At 46.1% G+C, this 13,049-nt stretch overlaps 1 pseudogene; it reads right to left on the bottom strand.

Moving 5' to 3' along the window:
• The window catches only part of LOC144158157 (serine/threonine-protein kinase DCLK1-like), a 62,373-nt pseudogene extending 50,412 nt beyond the window's left edge, over positions 1 to 11,961 (bottom strand).
• Between the last annotated feature and the right edge of the window lie 1,088 nt (positions 11,962 to 13,049).

Here is a 13,049-nt window from a genome sequence, read left to right as displayed (position 1 = left end):
TATATATATATCTATATATATATATATGTTCATACAATTTTAGCTACATGGAAAATTTATAGAATATATCCTATCTTTAAGTCAGGCAACCGCACAGATCCAACGAACTACCGGCCGGTTTCAATCCTGTGTGCCGCGTCAGGACTTTTTGATACCGAACTTTTTGAGTTACACACAGTTTTGTCTGCGTGCTTAAAAAATGCGTTGTTACCCGATCAGCATGGCTTCATAACTGGGCGGTCTACGACAACTAACCTTACCTGCTTTATGACGCATGCATCCAAAACAGTCACAGACCAAGGCCAGATTGACGCAGTCTACTGTGATGTAAGGGTTTTGATCTTGTTAATCATCCACTGTTGCTCAAAAAACTGTTGCTCTGTGGCGTAAATGTTCCGCTAGTTGTCTGACTAGGCAGCTATCTTCTTAACAGACGCTGTTATGCCAGTGTAAATGGTCAAACATCTGTCGACTACATTCCTACCAGCGGCGTACCTCAGGGATCCGTGTTGGGCACTCTTCTGTTCTCCCTCTTCATTAACGACGTATCTACCTATCTTAAGAGCTCGTTTTTTTATTTTGTATGCTGCCGATCTCAAGGTTTACAAAGTAATTAATTGCCCAGAGGACTGCCTCGCCCTGCAACATGACATCTCATCTTTCGCGCACTGGTGTGCTGAGCATGCCTTAATTCTCAACTCTGATAAAACAAAAGTTACCACCTACAGCTGGAAAACACATCCCTTCCAATTCTCTTACAAGATTAATAATACTCGTCTGTCAAAAGTTCCGAGGTTACAGACCTTGGAGTGCTGTTCGACAGTTCCCTCAGTTTCACTCCCCATATACGACATATGGCCGATCGGGCGCTCCGCTCTCTGGGTGCGGTGTGCAGGTTTACAAGAGATTTCACTTCTCCTGTTTCTTTTTTAAAGCTTTACTCATCAGTTTGCCTCCCCCAATTAGAATACTCATCTGTCGTTTGAAATGGAACCTGCCAGTCCAACTACCAGTATCTTGAACGAGTGCAGAAAAAATTCCTGTCAATATATAAACACCGGTCAGGACGCAGTTCTGTTTCATCCTCTAGTCAACATCAGCTACCTAAGCTTATTCCCTTGAGTTCTAGACGTGATTGAGCTGATCTTCTTTTTCGGCACAAGCTACTACAAGGAGTCATTTCCTGCCCAGAACTTCTGTCCCAGCTTATGCTCCGAGTTCCCCAGAAGTGCACGCGGTCGCGCTGTCCATTCCATACTGGGGCAACTAGTAGTCGTCACTCGCCTATCCGCCGACTGCAAGGCCTGTACAACTTTCTTGGTGGCAAATTGGGTGTTTTTAATGGCTCCCTGGCCCAGTTTCGTGCAGGTCTGAGTAGTGCTGTTTGTAGCTAATGGTATGTCTTACTCCGTTCACATAATCTTGCAATGACACCTTCCTTTGTTTGCTCGTTACTGCATTTTATTCAACTTTCCGTTTTTATAGCTTTTATCCTTACCACACTATCTTCTAATTGGCTGTGTGTTCCCTTAAATAGCACATTATTTGTGGCTAACTCTTCCGTCCATAGAGTGTGATATCATTGCTATTACCCTTATTTCTGCTTCTATTAGTGTAGCGTACTTCTAGTGATACGTGTTGTATGTATCATGTCATTTTGTTTATTTTTATGTTTGTTAGTGTACCAGCACTAAGATATCACCATCGTTCCTGGGCACTGAAAATAAATTGATTGATTGATTGATTGATTGATTGACACCACATTACTGTTTTCTGATACATCTCCTGTTAGTCTCGCTACAAGAGCAAACAACACCCTTGCTGAACTATGCAAATGGGTCGAGTACAATGCCCTTAAAGTAAACACAAATAAGGCTAAAGCTATTCTTTTTCGCCCGAAAAAAAATGTATCTACTTTCGATAGTATGAAGTACAACAATGGAGCTATAGAGATAGTTACTGCTCATAAAACACTAGGGGTTATCCTCACGGAAAAAAGACTTGGGTCGAGCATATCAACCATATAAAATCAAAATTATCGCAAATATGTGGATTAACTTTCATTTACAAGGCCATACTCGCCATACTGTCAACTGAAGTTCAAAAAATTCTGTATCAATCGCTGTTTTACTCGCATATTAAATATTGTCATCTTGTGTGGGGCAATACTACAATCGCAAATCTACAAACAATTCTAGCCTCGCAAAAAAAGATTGTGAGAAATATCTGCGATGTCTCTTTTGATCATCCCTCCGCCGAGCTCTTTATTAAGCATAATATAATGAAAATATGTCACTTGTGTTCTTATCGCTTAGCCTGGATTTATAAAGAAGAACTTAACAACAAAGAAACTTTCTCACACAGTGGTCCTCTCTCACCGTAAAAATTAACCCATATCTCACTCGAACAAATCAAATCTAAAAAATTGATGTCTGCAGAACAAGCTATGGAACGCGTATGTTGAAACACAAACTTTCTGAATTGCTAAATTTCTGCCATACATACACCATTGTCATCAAAAGGACAACGGACAAGGAAATGCGTGCCATCTTTAACCTACAAACCAAGTGATTGCTACCGATTTTAATTCATGTATTTTACTGTGCTCACATTTTGCAACAATATATATTCTTCTTTCTGTACACAACTGTTCTTTTATTTCGTATTATGTAAAAAACGCGTGCAACCGGTGTTTCTGCGCGCTTTATGTTATTGCAAAGACTGCTGATTAAGTGTTTCACTTTTTTTTTCCTTTTAGTTTTCTCCTTTCTCTTGCCGGTAAGTTTATTCTACGCTGTACACTGCTGAAAAATTGAACATGTTATATTGTATTTCATGTAGGAGGGACGGGAGCAAGTCAAGATGATTCACGGCCGGCCTGGAGCGGAGGCGTGCGCACGCGTTGGTATCAACACAGCGCGCGCCGCCGCTCTGGGCCGTGGATGAGCTTTTTTTCCTTGCCTCCCCAATCTACAAGTATGGAAAATAAAGGAAATATTGATTAGGCCCCCGGCTATGGTGAATAACAAGCCCAGCTGCTTTGAACCTTTCACGATGTCTTCCTCTCCGACAGAGAGCATCGAAAGCATGAAAGATATTTATTTAAAAATTTTGAAAACATGAAGGATATTTTAAAAAATTTTGTAAGTTTATATTCGATGGGAAACCGACATTCCTTGTTTTGGGCTCGTCTACACAATATACGACACATTTATATCAGGAGATTCGGGGGGGGGGAGAGGAGGAAGGCAGAGGAAAGGGATTTTTGCACCGAAAATATCGCACGCTTCGAAAGGAATAAAAGGCTGCACCGAATTTGTTGATGTCAACGCTCATTTTGCAAACACTCCTCGGGAACCTTATTTGCTTTCGGGCAATTTAAATGTTTTCTTCTCCGCAATACGTCTGTTTCGTGTGTGCCCTGGCTCCCGACGGTATGTCTCTTGTTTACTCAGTCAGCACTAGCTTGAGTGACTTACAGTGTGCACTTCACGAAACGGGCGGGAAGAAGGAAGGACCAAGACAAACACAACGTAGTGCTTTTCTCTTTTCTTTTGACCTTTCCTTTTTTGGTAAGGGAGTCGTTCCCACGTGTGTTAAAGGGACACTGAAGTGAATTTTTCAAGCTCCCGTTTTTACTTGCACTGCGTAGACTGGCTCAAATTAGCACACTTTTCACCCTTTATCCGGGTGACAAATCGGTAATTATTTTACACAGCGCGAAAAAAGAAAAACTACTATGCGCGTTTTGCGGTGGCCGCACCAACTAAAGCTGTGACGTTGGGAGGAGGGAGCATCGTGATTGGACGATGCCCAAGGTTAGCAATCAAACAAGTTTCAGTTTGGTTTCGGCTCTGTAAAACATAACCGATGGCGTAGTTGGATGGGCATTCTCAATATCTCAGTATTCATCGTACCGCGCTTCTGCCATGTTGTCGGCTGTAAAATGCGTAAGATAAGCCTTCCAGGACGGCTTGGAATCGTAGCATTCGCTAGCCGAGGCCTACGCAGTGTATGAACGCCCTCCACGTCCCCGCAGACGCTAAAATGCCATGCGCTTTTCCCCCATATTTAGAGCTTGCCTCACTCATGCCTGTATCGTAAAAGTCCTGTTCGCACCAGGCCAAGAGTCTGTTGATTCTGGCCTGTGCCCACTGCCCGCAAGCACTCGGTGATTATGGCAACAGCACGCCAACGAGAACTCGCTAGCGCGCCAGTGCCAGTTCATTGCAAGTGCCAGCGCAACGTTCATTGCGAGTGCCAGCGCAATGAACGTTGCGGCCCAAAAAGAGGTGAACTCAGTATAGAAAACATCGGCGGAAAACGAAAAAGTTAACCTATACAAAAAACCATGTACCCGCAGGGATTCGAACTCGCGACTTGCAAAACACTTGCATTGACATACCTAGCGCTCCAGACCACTGCGCAACGGAGCGAGCTCTGCTGATCTTGCTAATGTAAGGTATATATTGTATAACCAGTTTACACTTTTATTTAGTTTTGGCATTTCAAGCAGCTTAGGTGACTATTTGTTGTTTTGCGCTCGTGCAGTAAGCATCCCCCAACTTTCCACAATATATCACGTCTAGTAATTGCATTTCTTAGACGGAAAAGCGTTCGCAGATGCGCAGTCGTGCTGCTGACCGCTGTGCTTGTTCGCGCAGCGCAAAAAAGTGCTTCCCGCACCCTAGTTTTACGCTGTACGGTAAAAATATCAGTTGATTTTATTTGCTTAGTACCTATATTGATTTCGCTGACTCTTCTCCCGCCCTCAAGAGGCCTTATATTTTCCTACTGGCGTATCAGCCAGCGAAGCGTCGCATGTGCGCTTGTGCAGCGCTTGTGTGAAGCGACCTTGACTTGGAGCTAGATACAGCGTACAAACTAACCAAGTAAAGAAAGGCACATTCTTCTATTCACAAACGTATCCTGGCTTCGTTTCAATTGAGCGAACGGATTGCGACGACCCGTCGGCGGCCGCCGGACGAAACGCTGGGCCTACTGACTGTCTGAAGGCCGGGGAGCCGTGCAGTAGCGCAGCCAATTGCGATCTCGGCTCCTCCCGACGTAACGCGAAAACGCCACAGAAAATGGGCGAGCGTAAAGAGAGGAGGACAGCATTTTCGAATTAATTTTTCTACTAAATAAAGTCGCGTAAACGCGCCCAGAGTGGTCGAAACATGGCCTGAGGAATCCGGACTGCAATTTGCGCTAGTAATCCCGCAATGTTTACATATCACTTCAGTGTCCCTTTAACTTTCGTGAAGCTCAAAATAGGTCTCGTATGTATATTCGTACTTTATAAGTTTCCGGGAAACTATTTTACTGGTAACAGAGGCATAAGATGGTGGTGGTGGTGGTGGTGGTGGTGGTGGTGGTGGTGGTGGTGATGATGATGATGATGATGATGATAGCATTATTCAGTCAATCACGTTTATTTATGTGCCCAGGAACAGTGATTCTCTTAGTGCTGGCGCAGAGATAATAAAATAAAAATATACAAAAAAGCAAGTCACTGTGTATAACTTGGCTTCTTGTATCTTGTTTTTATTGGAGTGGTGGAAATGAAGTGAGTAAAACAAAGGTGGAGCTACGAATAAAAACGAGCAAAGACAGACACCTACTGAAATCAAATATAGTCAAGGTTGTTCGTTTTCGGGTAAAACCTGATTACCGTATTACCGTAATAATCGCACTCGCGTAATTATCGCACCCATGAAGGTTGTCGTCAAAGCTCGATTTTCTTTATTTTCCGCGAAATGAACGCTCCCTCAACTAGCCGCAGCAATATGTCGTATGTGAGCCAAGTCTAGCTGATGATGGTCTGGCGCACCTCTGTTTCCTGCCTTTTGAAAGTTCAGATGCCCACGTTATTGCGGCATACTTGCAGATATTAGCGATATCAGCAAGCATGCGTTCAATATTGATGAGGAAGAAACACTTACTAAATGCAATTAATGTACTCACGGGACGAAGAAAAAACACGCGCTCAGGTTGCTGCGTCGGCAGCCATGTCTATTTTGATGTCCCGCACTGTGACAGTGGCAACCACTTATTTGTCGAACTGTTGTCGCCTCGCAGCAAAATCGTTCTAGCGTATTAGGTAATTCATGAAACCACTGCATTTTTCATAAATTTGCAGAGCGGCTGGCGGCGGTGTCTATAGGTTTTAGAATGTTTTTTTATAATTTTTATGATATTCATGAGACCTATTGTAGATATTTTGAACCACCACTTATTTGCGTTTTCTCTGCTCAAAACGTTTTCACGAAAACTTCACCTCGCGTAATGAACGCACCCCTAAATTTGCATACATTTTTTTTTAAAAAGAACTCCGGTTGTTACGCAGCCATGAAGTTATTGACTGTAAGCGACAAACGATGCTTCTGTGATCGCTCACCTTAACAATCAATCAGTCGATCAATCAATTAGTCTGTCAATCAATCAATCAATCAATCAATCAATCAATCAATCAATCAATCAATCAATCAATCAATCAATCAATCAATCAATCAATAAATCAATCGATGGATCAATCTTTATGGTCTGTGTCAAGTAACAATCATAGGGTCTTCGTGCTGGTACACCATATACAAAACATTCTTCAAAACAAATTAAAATCAAGGCCATACAACACCTAAACTTCCACGTATAAGACAAAGACAATAAAACAAAAATAGTTACAAAAATATCTGAAACAATAATATTAATAAAATAATAATAATAATAATATTAATAATAACAATAACAATAATAATAATAATAATAATAATAATAATAATAATAATAATAATAATCGTCATCATTATCCACAACAGCCGGTATTTCTCGACTGCACGACGAGGGCCTCTCCCATACACCTCTAGCCACTTCTGACCGGCGATGCCGGAACCTATTCTTCTTCCTGAAATTCCTTATTTCATCCCTCAAATGGTGGGCTTCTAATAGTTCAGCTAAGGTATTGTGGACTCCAAACCGCAAGAGTTTCTGCGTTGAGGTGGTAACAGGTAGTCCTAATGCTACTTTGTACGCCTTGCGTATCATCGCTTCCACCTTTTCCTTTTCGGTCTTGGAGAGTATGGCGTTGGGGAGGGAGTAAGTGACCCTAGATACTACGAAGGCTTGAACCAGCCTGAGTACATTCTCCTCTCGCATACCCCTCTTCTTGGTACTAATCCTCCGGATCATGTGGGAGACTTGCTCTGTGGTGTTCTTAAATCTGTTGAGCAGTTGGATGTTCGAGTGATCCGCTTGGAAAGGCATGCCCAAAATTCTGACTTGTGGAGCCAGAACAACTACATTGCCATCCATATGTAGAGAGATGGTTGGCGACCCAGAAGAGGGGTTCTTTTTTGCTGAAACGATCAACAGCTCCTATTTCTGCGGCGAGCATTCTAGGCCACACTGCCATGCTTCGCGTTCAACCCCAGTCGTCATCTTTCCGTAGGGGAACCCTGAGTAGTATTCGAGGAATTCCTCCTCTCCTCTCCGAAGCTCCTCTCCTCTCCGGGATTGCGCAATGAATGGCAACACCTGCGGCTCCGCGCGCGATAATGCGAAGCAGCTTAAGGTTAGAGACGCGACGGTAGCAGCTGCATACTCCGCTGTCGGCGCCCCTGTAGCTCCTAGGAATAAATGACGGGCGCACGCGCTCCGCTCCCCTCATTCTCCTCCTGCAACGCCGCGATCGACCTGAAAACTAATGGGAACTTGAGTCGACCCCATGGCTGCTTCGCATACTACTCAGGGTTCCCCTAGGGAAACATGGTAAAATACTTTTTTTCTTATAATTTAGGCTGTGAAGCCTTCCAAATGAATTTGTGCCATGAGCCAGGACACTCACTTGCTGTACCTAGCCACTGCTCCTCTCATCCTTCTTTTCGCGGCGGTTTAATTGGCTTGGCTTTCCTTTCAGGGCGTTTCGTAAGGCGCGAAGTTTCTCTCCATAGATCATTTTTGGTTAGAACGAATTTCTTGTATGCCAGAGGCAACCTAGGGCTCATGGCGAAAAACGTGTTTTTGTTGGGAACAGAGACAATCCCAATGCAAGCAACCTGCATTCTTCGGGTTAGTGCTAGATGATGCGCGAACAGTATACTGTTTATGTCGAGTCGTCTGCTGGCGCGTCCAAAGTGTCATTACTGCGTTGGGATACCCATAAATCCCGCGCGTGCAGCAGAACATTATGTAAATTATACTTGCGTGGCACGGATTCTGGTTTGCTAGGCCACTTGAAGCGCAACTTGTGCTTTTCTCCTATGCGTTTTTTTTTCCGCGACAACGTTTCTGTGTAACACCGAAAAACCTAGATCTCGTGTTGGGCTTTTGAGCAGAAGTAAATTTAGCATTCGCCTCTTCTCTTCCTCTAGTGGCTCCTATAAAAGTAAACTATCACTTCCAGTAGCTCAATGTTGAATAAGTTAAGCTAAAAGTATATTTTGTGTCCCGTTATTCCCCATTTTCATGTAAGCTTTCTTCGCATAATCTTACAAAAAGCACCTTCTCACATTTTTCGTTATTGAAACGCATGTCCATGAACTATGTGATCTACAGACGCCCTTCACGTCTTGCCTTATCGCGAGCCTCTTGTTCAGCCAGAGCTCCATGTGTTCCTGCTGGCAATTGGTTTGGAGCAACTTTCGTTTTTGGTACCTTATTCTGTAACAACGTCGCCCTAATTCAACTTCACTATTTTGCTTCACCATTCCTTAACAACGCTTTAAGACTACTACTACGCGAAGCAGTGTCTGTGCTTCTAGTGTCGGACATATATCGCACAAACCCGTATGGGTCGAAATGGGTAATCAAAGAATTGGGTGTCTTGCTCTTGGCTAAACAATAAAAGTCTGAACTTTCCAATCTTCCTCGTTAGTCAGCATCATCATCGCCCAATAAAGTTATTTTTTCTCAAAGAAAAAGGTGTGAAGCGGATCCACAATAAAATGTAGCAAACATTGAGTGTGATAGTCTTTGGTAACCGGCAGTTAAACACTACGTTGCCAATTTCGGAACTGGTGATTTAGGAATTAAAAGCGAGAAACTCATTGTAAAGACTGTCTCTGTGCCTGCTAATATGAAAGCACCCCGACTACATGATCCCGCAAGACTGATGAATGTTAGCCAAAGCTATTGCTACATACGTGGCGGTGTCACGCCACAGAGTTTGTAACGTTCTTTACAACGAATTTGAAGTGAGAAAGCCGTTAGCACAGTGGCTCTACAACTTCTGAAAATTGAATAATGTTATTCTCACGGGCCTCAGAATCCAGTGTACTAATTCTGAAACTGCGTGGACTTTTTGGGAAAATAGGCTGAGTAGTGTGCGAGTTACAGTTGCCTAGATCAATTTTTCTTGGTAAGACACAATACCTATCAGACCCCCCCCCCGCTCTTTCTATAGTCATTGTCTCGTTCGGGTAATATGCTCGCAGGCTAGATGTACTTACGGGACCTTCGCTGGGAAGAGCCTCGTAAATCAACACCCTCTTTACACATTTATTGACAATACCACGGAATGTCTGTGCGTTAATTTTCATAATCATGTTTAAAACTGGTTTCGCATAGGCAGACATGGCTAACAACAGAAATGTGTCGATAGTCTACTCTCGAATCCCTTCGTATAGCGCGACTTGGGCACTCAGAGCAGAAACACTTTTTCCCAAGCTCACCCTGTATTGCAAAGGCCACATGGAACACGACCATGCACGCAGTTTTGTTAACTGGTGATTACACTATAAGTTAGCAATGGGTCACTTTCATGGCAAAACTATTCGGTTGTTTCTCCGTGATGGGATACACTGCGACGGAAAGCTATGTTCACTGTTGAAATGTTCGATTTTAATGTGAAATGCTCTGAGCATTGAGCATCGTAGTCAAGTTCTTCATTGCGGCGGCGCTGTCTGTAGCTTCGCCCGCTTATTTGCTCACCGCTCGGGTAAGCATGTGCTCGCCCGGATCCCAAATGGAAAGCGGATGACCTGGTGGTGTGCGTGCGCGGTTAGCAACCGCTCACTGGCAAAGCACTCCGGCTCATTGAAAACGTTCTAGATCCTACAGTGGTTGCCAGTTGCTAGACACGATGGGGTTGCCGAAGGGAGTGTGAGCCACGTCAAGACAGGGACAGGGGGACAGAAGACTCTGGGCTTGACCGCCGGCGTCTCTGGAAGTGCAAGCCCACTTGCCATGGGTCGCGTTCCCAGTCTGCCGCATGCCACCACTTCTGATGCCACGGGTGCGTAAGAACTTGCATAGCAGTCAACCGCAGCGCGACATCCACCTCAAGTAATCCTTGTATCAGTTCCCGAGCCGTGGCCGATACACCATTCCAACACGGGGACGAGAAATCGAACTGGCCGTGAATTATTTGATAAAACACCTCTTCTTGGTCGTTGGCTTCGCTATCAAATGGGCGGAAGCCACACAGCAGAATGTAGGTGACCACTCCCATGGCCCAGACATCCACCTGCTGGCCATAGCCAGTCTCGGCCAGAATCTCGGGGGCGAGGAATTCCGGTGTGCCACACACAGCTAACAGCAGTGAGCCATCAGCCGGTAGCTCGGTGGCGAGACCAAAGTCGGCCAGCTTCAGCATGCCCCCGAAACTCAGCAGCAGGTTCTCGGGCTTGATGTCTCGATGGACCACGCGCAAGTCATGCAGGTACGCCAGGCCACGCGCCAGGTCCCCCACAAGCCGGCTGGCCACAGCCTCCGAGAACTTCCTCACCTTCGCTATGACGCCATGTAGATCGCCGCCTTTGACGAGCTCCATGACCAGGTAGAGCTCAGATCCAACGTCAAAGTCCTCCACCAGACGCACTATGTTGGGATGCTTCACCTTCCTCAGGATGGCCACCTCGTTGGCAAGCAGTTGCGCACTGCCCTTGCACTTGCCTTTATCGACTACCTTTAAGGCATACTCCTCACATGATTTTCTGGAGATGCAGTGGAACACGCTGGAGAAGTTTCCCTCGCCCAGCATCTCTCGCAAGTGATAGAGGCGGGCCACCATCTCCGGAAGTGCTACTGGATGGAGCTTGGTGGTTGGTTTGGTGGACTTGGAAGGGGATCTGTGAACGTTTAGCTGCGATGTCTGGTCGGAAAGGGGGGACTTTGGTGGGGCACTGAAGAATCGCGTTTTCCTGCGGAGCTGACTGTGGCCATTTATTCCATTCCATTCTACCTTCCCTGTACAGTTGTCATCCATAAAGCATTCTTCGGCGCCATACGCTACATAGAGCCTGTCCGACCCGAAGAAGTCTTCCAGGGAGGTCACAGGTGTTCCACAAAACGTGTCGATTTTTCGTAGAGCACCAGAGGCCATTCTTAATTTTCGTCTGATATCATCCATGACCTGTCTAAACGATCCGGCTGTAATTTCATCCACGAGATGTTGCACCGCCACCTCTGGGCTCACTCCATGGCGGATCACTGTGATGAGCTTCGACCGCACGCGATGGGAGGAGGGCGGGTGGCTGGTGGCGGCCGTTGACGCTGTCCCCTGAATGCAACGAGGTCTGCTCCCCATGTTCCAGAGCGGCCTCGGTGGGCCCTGGCGCCCGTAGGGGAGCTGCACGAGATGGTTCTTTGACGAGCACACGTACACGCCGCCTTCGCGCAGTTGCTCCAGCTGGGACACTCGCACTTGTCCGTCCACGGAGAAGATGAAGCGGACCCCCAAGGGAAGGTCGCCCATAATTCGTGTCAGGTCCTCTAGGAGGGCCTCGAAGGTGCGCACCTTGTCGGCGGAGAGCGCATAGCGGAGGCCTCGGTCAAAGCGGTCCCCGTTCTTAAATAAAGTGATTCGCCGGGCCTTCCTGCCTTCTGCCAGCCTCTGCAGGCAGGACTGCATGGCTGAAGCAAAGCGTCCGGTGGCTGCCGCAGAATGCTAACCCAGAGCAAGGCGTGCCGGTACACTTCTTCTTCGTTTAAGAATGGAGGCGTCTCTGCCGATGCCGTAGCCATTCTTCAATTTCGGCACTTCCCAAGGCTTCGTCGCCTCCGTGCGGTGCGAAATATCAAGGAAGTATTCATTGGTCCGAACACATATAACCAAATCAAAGGTTTCATTGTGTTTGTGCAATGTGTAATCATGCACAGGGGCAATTTCCCGTGTATAACGCACCCTGTTGGGCTGTCGACGTAGTGCGATTGAAGTGCTCTTGCTTCTGCCACGACGAAAACGAAGACTGCAGGACTCGTCAAAGTGGTTGGGCGCCACTGTTTCTTTGGTCCTTCCGTCTGTACCATAAAGAGGCGAAATAAACAACACTGAATTGAAATTAAACTGTACTATGCAAATTTCGCGTTGCGAGAGTGGACATTTAAGTTCACAAAAAGAAAACGTTAAGAGGAGAGAGAGAGACAGCGAGAGAGAGAGAGAGAGAGAGAGAGAGAGAGAGAGAGAGAGAGAGAGAGAGAGAGACAGACAGAGACAGAGAGAAATTTGTTGAATGGAAGGTAAATACAGATAGGTCGGCGTGATCGTATACGCTCTGGCCTGCTACTCTGTGTGAGGCAGGGGGAAGGGTAGAATGAGCATAGATGGAGGGTGACCCGTATGATGATAGAGAGGTGAGGGCATAACTATATAGAAAATACCTGTGCATTTTGTACATCGCAGTGTCTAGAGTGCCGACCGACGGCTCTTTAGCGGGGCCTTGCAGTACCGTCCGACGGCGCTGCAAGCGTATGCTCCCCCCGTGCCGTCCGGCCGGACCGGCGCTTGAGCGGCTCATCTACGGAGCTGTCAGCACACGGCCAGCACGGCGCCTTCGAGATTCAGTTGTCTTAAGATATACCTATACGAAAGAAAAGAAGTTTCTTACGACGCATCAGCCAGCTCAAGATCGTACGCTCGCGGGTGGTGATACAAGCCGTAGTGTTAATGTATCCCTGTGAGAAAGCCAGCCGAAACCTAAGCCTACCTAAGTGAATGGTGGCCACGTCGCGCAACATCGCAAAGCGATGAGCCGGCCGTCGCTTTTCCTCGTAGGCGGAGCCGATCGCTCCCGGACCGAAGTCACCGGAAACGAAAAGTTTGTTTACGTCTA

This window comes from Haemaphysalis longicornis, unplaced genomic scaffold (genome assembly GCF_048455015.1).
Source record: "Haemaphysalis longicornis isolate Haplotype H1 unplaced genomic scaffold, Haemaphysalis longicornis Haplotype H1 scaffold_1, whole genome shotgun sequence".
Taxonomy (NCBI): Eukaryota; Metazoa; Arthropoda; class Arachnida; order Ixodida; family Ixodidae; genus Haemaphysalis; species Haemaphysalis longicornis.
Note: the sequence above shows the minus strand (reverse complement) of the source record. Positions and strands in the feature narration are given on the sequence as shown.